The sequence below is a fragment of the Protopterus annectens genome, chromosome 4.part0, assembly GCF_019279795.1.
Source record: "Protopterus annectens isolate FY-2018-M chromosome 4.part0, PAN1.0, whole genome shotgun sequence".
In the NCBI taxonomy this organism is placed as follows: Eukaryota; Metazoa; Chordata; order Ceratodontiformes; family Protopteridae; genus Protopterus; species Protopterus annectens.
The window spans coordinates 1,789,613,034-1,789,619,033 of NC_056733.1; positions in this window are offsets into that span (position 1 = coordinate 1,789,613,034).

The following is a 6,000-nucleotide window of genomic DNA, read 5'->3' on the forward strand; positions in this document are numbered from 1 at the left end:
AGTAAACACAGTAACTTAAGTTTGTAATATTTGCTATATGACTTACAGTATCTCTGCAATCTGTCAAGTTACACATACTGTCAGCAGCATTTTATTCATCCATTGAGAGCTTTTCATATGAGGCTAAGTAGCACTGTCTGTGCTATTCTTTGTCAAGATATTTAGAAAAACATGAAATTTATGACAGCATAAATATTATATAAACAATTAATCGCTTGTTACCAGCACTAGCGATGTCAGCTAGCGATACAGTTGTGTTTGCCACTGTGTAAGCTTTAAGATGAAATATTTTAGTACTGTGTAGCATGGTTTTGGAATTATTCATGCAAATATGAATAAGCAGTGTTTAACGCCTAGAAGCATCAGTAGGCTGTAACTGCAGAAACACCTGGAGGCATCACTCTGCTGTAATGAGTTAAGGATCACTACATATTAATGGATTACAGTGTTGTTCTGTTGTCAGAAGGGCTTGCTCAAAGAACATGCCAAGCATTTTTTGTACTGTTGGTCTTGGTATTTATTGTGGCTGACCACTTATTGTGGGTAGGTTCTTGGCCAAGGCTTTTTGTACTGCCACATTAGGGTATACTTTAGAGCATGTTTTATTGTCCATTTCTTCTATTAGCTGGATCATCATTTACATTTTTAGAGGGATGTTGTTGGAGGCATTTGGTAGGGTGATGCAGAGTAGTAGTGTCTGTCTCAGTATTTACATTATCATATTTGTATGTTTTTGGAGGCTCTGAATAGCAGGATGAAGATTAATGGTGTCTGTCTTGAATATGTCATATGTTACCTCATAACTTGTCTGCCAGTCTTTTTATTTAAATCACATGGTTATATGTAGGTTAAAAGCTTTGTTAATGACTGTAATTGTGAAAGTGTTTTTTTACACTACTGAATATCTTGCTACAGAAAGGATGCCCATGTCAGTAATCCCAGCATTTGAGCCTGTATTTGACAGTGTTGCTTGGAATAAGGCCAGGTGTCCCCCTGCAGTAGACGATACCTCTGTCATGTACAGGTGTTGCTGTATCAGATTTTGTGAACCTTCATAACATCAGCATTAGTAGGCACTGTCTTCAGTTCTTACTGCCACTCCTAGATTGCTGGTAACATGTGTTTTCCAGTCTTATTAACTTTAGTAAATTATTGCCCAAAGTTTCCAGTCCTTCTGAAATAACTTTTGTATTACATTGTTTAAAGAAAAAATACTTTGGGTTTATTTTTCATCGAATGTCTGTTTTTCCTGATGAAGTTAGTTAAACAAGTTAGCTTGTGGTACACAAAGTGCACCAAAAGAGCAGTTTTTGTTTTGGGTCTTGAAATGGTAAGAGTCAACAGGACTACAACAATAATAAGGTTAAAGTATTTAAGCTTTTTAACTGAAAAAATCCACTGATAAAGAAATGTTGGCACCTGAAGAAGGTGTAATTTTGATGCTAGTACTAAAGGTTAAACGGCAGAAGAAACATATCTGAGCATAATAATAGAAAGATAGCAAAGGCAAAGTCCTTAGAACTTAGCAAAATGTTTACTCAAGTCGTTGGTAAAAAAAAAAAAAAATCCAAATGAATAACTAGCATTAGTGAGAGTCTCCAGTGCAAAAGAAGACATACCTTAAATTCACATATTTTAAGCACTTTCTTTGGGTAACATTAATAAGAAAAGGTACCTGGTGCTGCGGTAGCATTGTCGCCTCAAAGTAAGATGCTGTCCGGTTCGATTCTCAGCTAGAGCGTCTTCTGCGTGGAGACGTGTGAATGGGCGTACCTTTGTTGAAGGTTGTGTGTCAGGCCTGGCAAGCCGGTACGTAAAAATCAACTGCCAATCATTAGTGGACTGGAGTTCCGCTGTGGCGACCCCTAACCGAGAAAAGCCGAAAGACACAAACAAACCGGCACATAATTAGTAGAATAAAATAAAAATAAAGCTTTCCCAATATATTGTTCTTTAATATTATTTAATGCATTTAATAGAGCAGTGTACAATTTAGTTTAAGCATTTTTCTTAGGGCTAAACATTAAGATTTTCTGAAAATATACAAGCTGTTTTATTCACATGTGAGAGGGGAATAGAGATAAAAAAGAACAGACAGCAATCGGTGTAAGTGGCAACTTAGGCTGTAGATGTCCTTTAGCATGGATAACCTTCATTTTAGGTAAGGTAATGGTGTTGGTTTGGGACGATTTATTCCTATCTGTTGAGTTAAACTTCATTTTTTTGAAAATGTACAACTGCGTTGGTGGTGCTGCGGTAGCGTTGTCGCCTCACAGTAAGACATTGTCCTGTTCGATTCTCAGAGCGTCTTCTGTGTGGCGACATGCGTGAATGGGTGTTCCTTCGTTGAAGGTTGTGTGTCACGCCCGGCAAGTCGGCACGTAAAATTCTACTGCCAATCATTAGCGGACTGGAGTTCTTCTGTGGCGACCCCTAACCGGGAAAAGCCGAAAGTATGCATGTTCTAAGTTAATAGGGGATGGGGAGTTCTGAAACCGATTTTTTATTGAAACAAAAGTCTTGAAAAATGTGATATAGCTTCAGATGGAGGTAAGAAGCTGTATAAAAGATCAGCATGCACAACATTAGCATGTGCATGTGATGCAAAAGTTAAAAATAAACATTCAAAAAATGTCATATATAATAGATGGGAACAGTAGCTTTTTATCATAATGGCTACGCCATCCATATTGTCTTGGAATGTAAATGGCCTTGCAGGTAAAGACAAAAAAGAAAGAGTATGGGGCGGAGCAGTGGTGTAGCTGTTAGCATGGTCGCTTTACAGCAAGAGATTCTGTGGTTCGATTCTCAGCTGGGATGCCTTCTGTGGGAGTCTGCATATCCCCACTGAATTTGCTTGGGTTTTCTCCGGGTGCTTCAGTTTCTTCCCACATTCCAAAGACCTGTGTCTGAAGCATTTCACCTTGGGGTTCCACTGAAAATGGGGTCGGTCTTGGTCAGACTTTCCTGGTAAATGTTAAATAAAAATTAAATATTTAATTATGTTACAAACTGCAGAGTGCAAATAGGAAAGAGATGCATTTAGAAAGAAATAGGCATGCAGATTTGACTAAGGATTTTTAGAAAGAAATAGGCATGCAGATTTGACCATGATGTTCAGGATGGTTATTCAGCAAACTATCAGGGAAAAACGTGTTGCTATTTGATAGAGGGTCTCCAGCAGTGATAGAATAGGGGAAAACGGGTAATGGGTAGATTTGTGGTTGTAAGGTGCTGTTGGCAAGGGAGGAAGATTATACTGGCAAGTATTTATATTCCACGAAAAACTATTATAGTGGAGATGAATTTTTTTGGGGGGGGGTTCAGAAGGGAATATTACTTATAAATGGGGACTGGAACTTGATTTGCAATAACGAGGATGTATCAAGAGTACCTCGAAAGGAAACTATAACAAAAGAGGGCAGATTCTGAAAAAAAGCTATGAAAATATTTGGTATGGAAGATGTGAAATTCAGTAGTAGGAACTCTGAAAGAATCTGCATATTTTTCCACAATGTAGCATAGCTGGACTAGACTAGACTGAAATTATATTTCGCAGGAAAATGGGCATTTAATTAATGCACATCCAATGATTTCAGATATTGCATAGGTAAAAAATTAAGATAAAAATGTAGGGTAAAGAAGTAAAAATGAGTTGCTGGTGCTTTCGCACCTATCTGTTAAAAAGGGAGGCATTTAAGGAATGGATAGTAGCAATTCAGTTGTCAGGGAAGATCTAGTGGGTGGGATAAAATGAAAATGGAATTTTAAAAATGGGGTAGAAATAAGAGAGAAGAGAGAGAGAAATGGGTAAGAAGTAATAGAAATTACTTAAAGGGGCTAAATACTAAAGTACTGCAGAATAAGAAGCATCACAGAACAAATGGAGGCACAAATGAAGAGTGCTAAAGAGAAAATAAGGGAGAATCTGGGTAATATGCATGAGTTTAGAAATATTACTGTGTAGCAACTACTTTTTTGGTAACTCCAGAGCACAAACACTTTTTTTTTACCATAGTGATTTGAGCAACAAAACGTAGAAATGGTTGTTACTATACTGAGGGGGCCTATAAGAAGAAAAATAACTAGAGATCCTGTAGCGATAGTTCAAAAATGTAATGAAAACATGTATAAAGCACAGAAATGTGGAAATTAAGAGCAGAAAGGGAAATATTTATAAAAGACTTGACTAACAGTTAAAACAGTTGGAGATGAGGTAAAACTGTTGCATAATCAATCTTAACGAAAGTCTCCAGGGACAGATGCTATTTTTGTTGAAGTTTGGAAGTCAGGAGGGAAGCAAGTGCTAAAAGATCTGGAAGATAACAGTATTTTAAAAGGAGGGGGAAGTAGTAGCATCTTGGAAGAAAGCTGCTGTGGCTATATTACCTAACAATGGTGAAGTCTCATAAGATCCAGCTTCATACAGACCCATTTCAGTTTTAAACTGCATGTCTGTACTAGCTAAAAGAAGGCAAGGCTGTTGCCAAAATTGATTTTATATATATATATATCTATATATGGGATCCATACTGTCTACCGAATGCCGAACACACTTTAATGAATGTGCTTTTCACCGAAAAAGCACTTTTGTGACAGAGTGCTAAAAAAGAGAAAAAAGTGGGGAAATGGATGTTGCCGAGATTGTAGCAAAGTGGGGATAATGGAATATTCCCATTTTCCCACTGTAGTGTGATCTCTGAGTGAGAATATAAAAGTGGGAGGCTTACCCCCCTGCATAAACGTGAGTTCTGTTTTTTAATTTAATTTTTTTTGCACACTTTAGCGAAGATGCTTTTTATATATTTATATATATATATATATATATATATATATATATATATATATATATGAGTGTGTGTTTTATATATATATATATATATATATATATATATATATATATATATATATATATATATAAATAGATATATATATATATATAAATATATATATATATATATATATATATATATATCTATGGTGTGTGTGTGCATTTTATTTATATATCTATATATAATAGTATGGATCAGTGTTGTTTTGTGTCAAACATTTGACGTTAATAGGGCATTGATGATCCAGAGGGAAGCAGAATTTAAGAAAATACCACTGTTTTTGGTGGCTGTTGATCAAGAGAGAGGATTTGATGGAGTAAGCTGGGATTTATGAGTAGGGCAAGGGAATCCTTTGCATTCCTGAATTCCTGATACAATAATACAATTAATTAGGATATATAAAGGATCAGAGGCGAGAAGTGAAGTGGAAGAGTTCCTGTCTCTGGTAAGTTGTTTGAGCAGATGAACCAGACAGGGGTGTTCTTTCCCCTTTATTTCCTTTATATTTAAAGCCCTTGACAAAGAAACAAAAATATAGAGATCCCGAAATGCAAGGATATAATTGGAATGGTAATCAAGAAGAGTTGTGTTTATTTGCAGATGATACTATGTTATACCTGATAAATCCAGAAAAGGGAATCTGAGTGTTGCGGAACATTTTTGAGACCGACTTTTCAGGATATAAAGTTAAAGAAGATAAAACAAAGGCTATAGCCTTAAATTATGGACCTACACATAAATTGGTCCAGCAATACCCATCATTATAGGGACATGATAAGATGAAGTATTTAGGAGTCTGCATGTCCTCCCCGCGGTCGAGTGGCCTCTGAAAGACATGCGTGAATGGGAGTGCCATCGCTGAAGGTTGGGCGTCGGGCTGGCAACTCGGCATCATAAAAATCTACTGCCAATCATTAGCGGACCGGAGTTCCGCTGTGGCGACCCCTAACCGGGAAAAGCCAAAAAGACAAACAAAAAACATTTAAAGGCTTCTGTAATGGCAGCTCAGGATATGTGGGAAAAGACTAAACAAAAGCTAATATAACAATCTGAGAAACTGGAAGCTCTTGTTTATGGATAGTATGATACATGCAGTGAAAATGTTTTGGTCCCTTTAGTTTATTTGTATCAACCAGAGGGGACTTTAAAAAATTAAGAATTTTAAAAA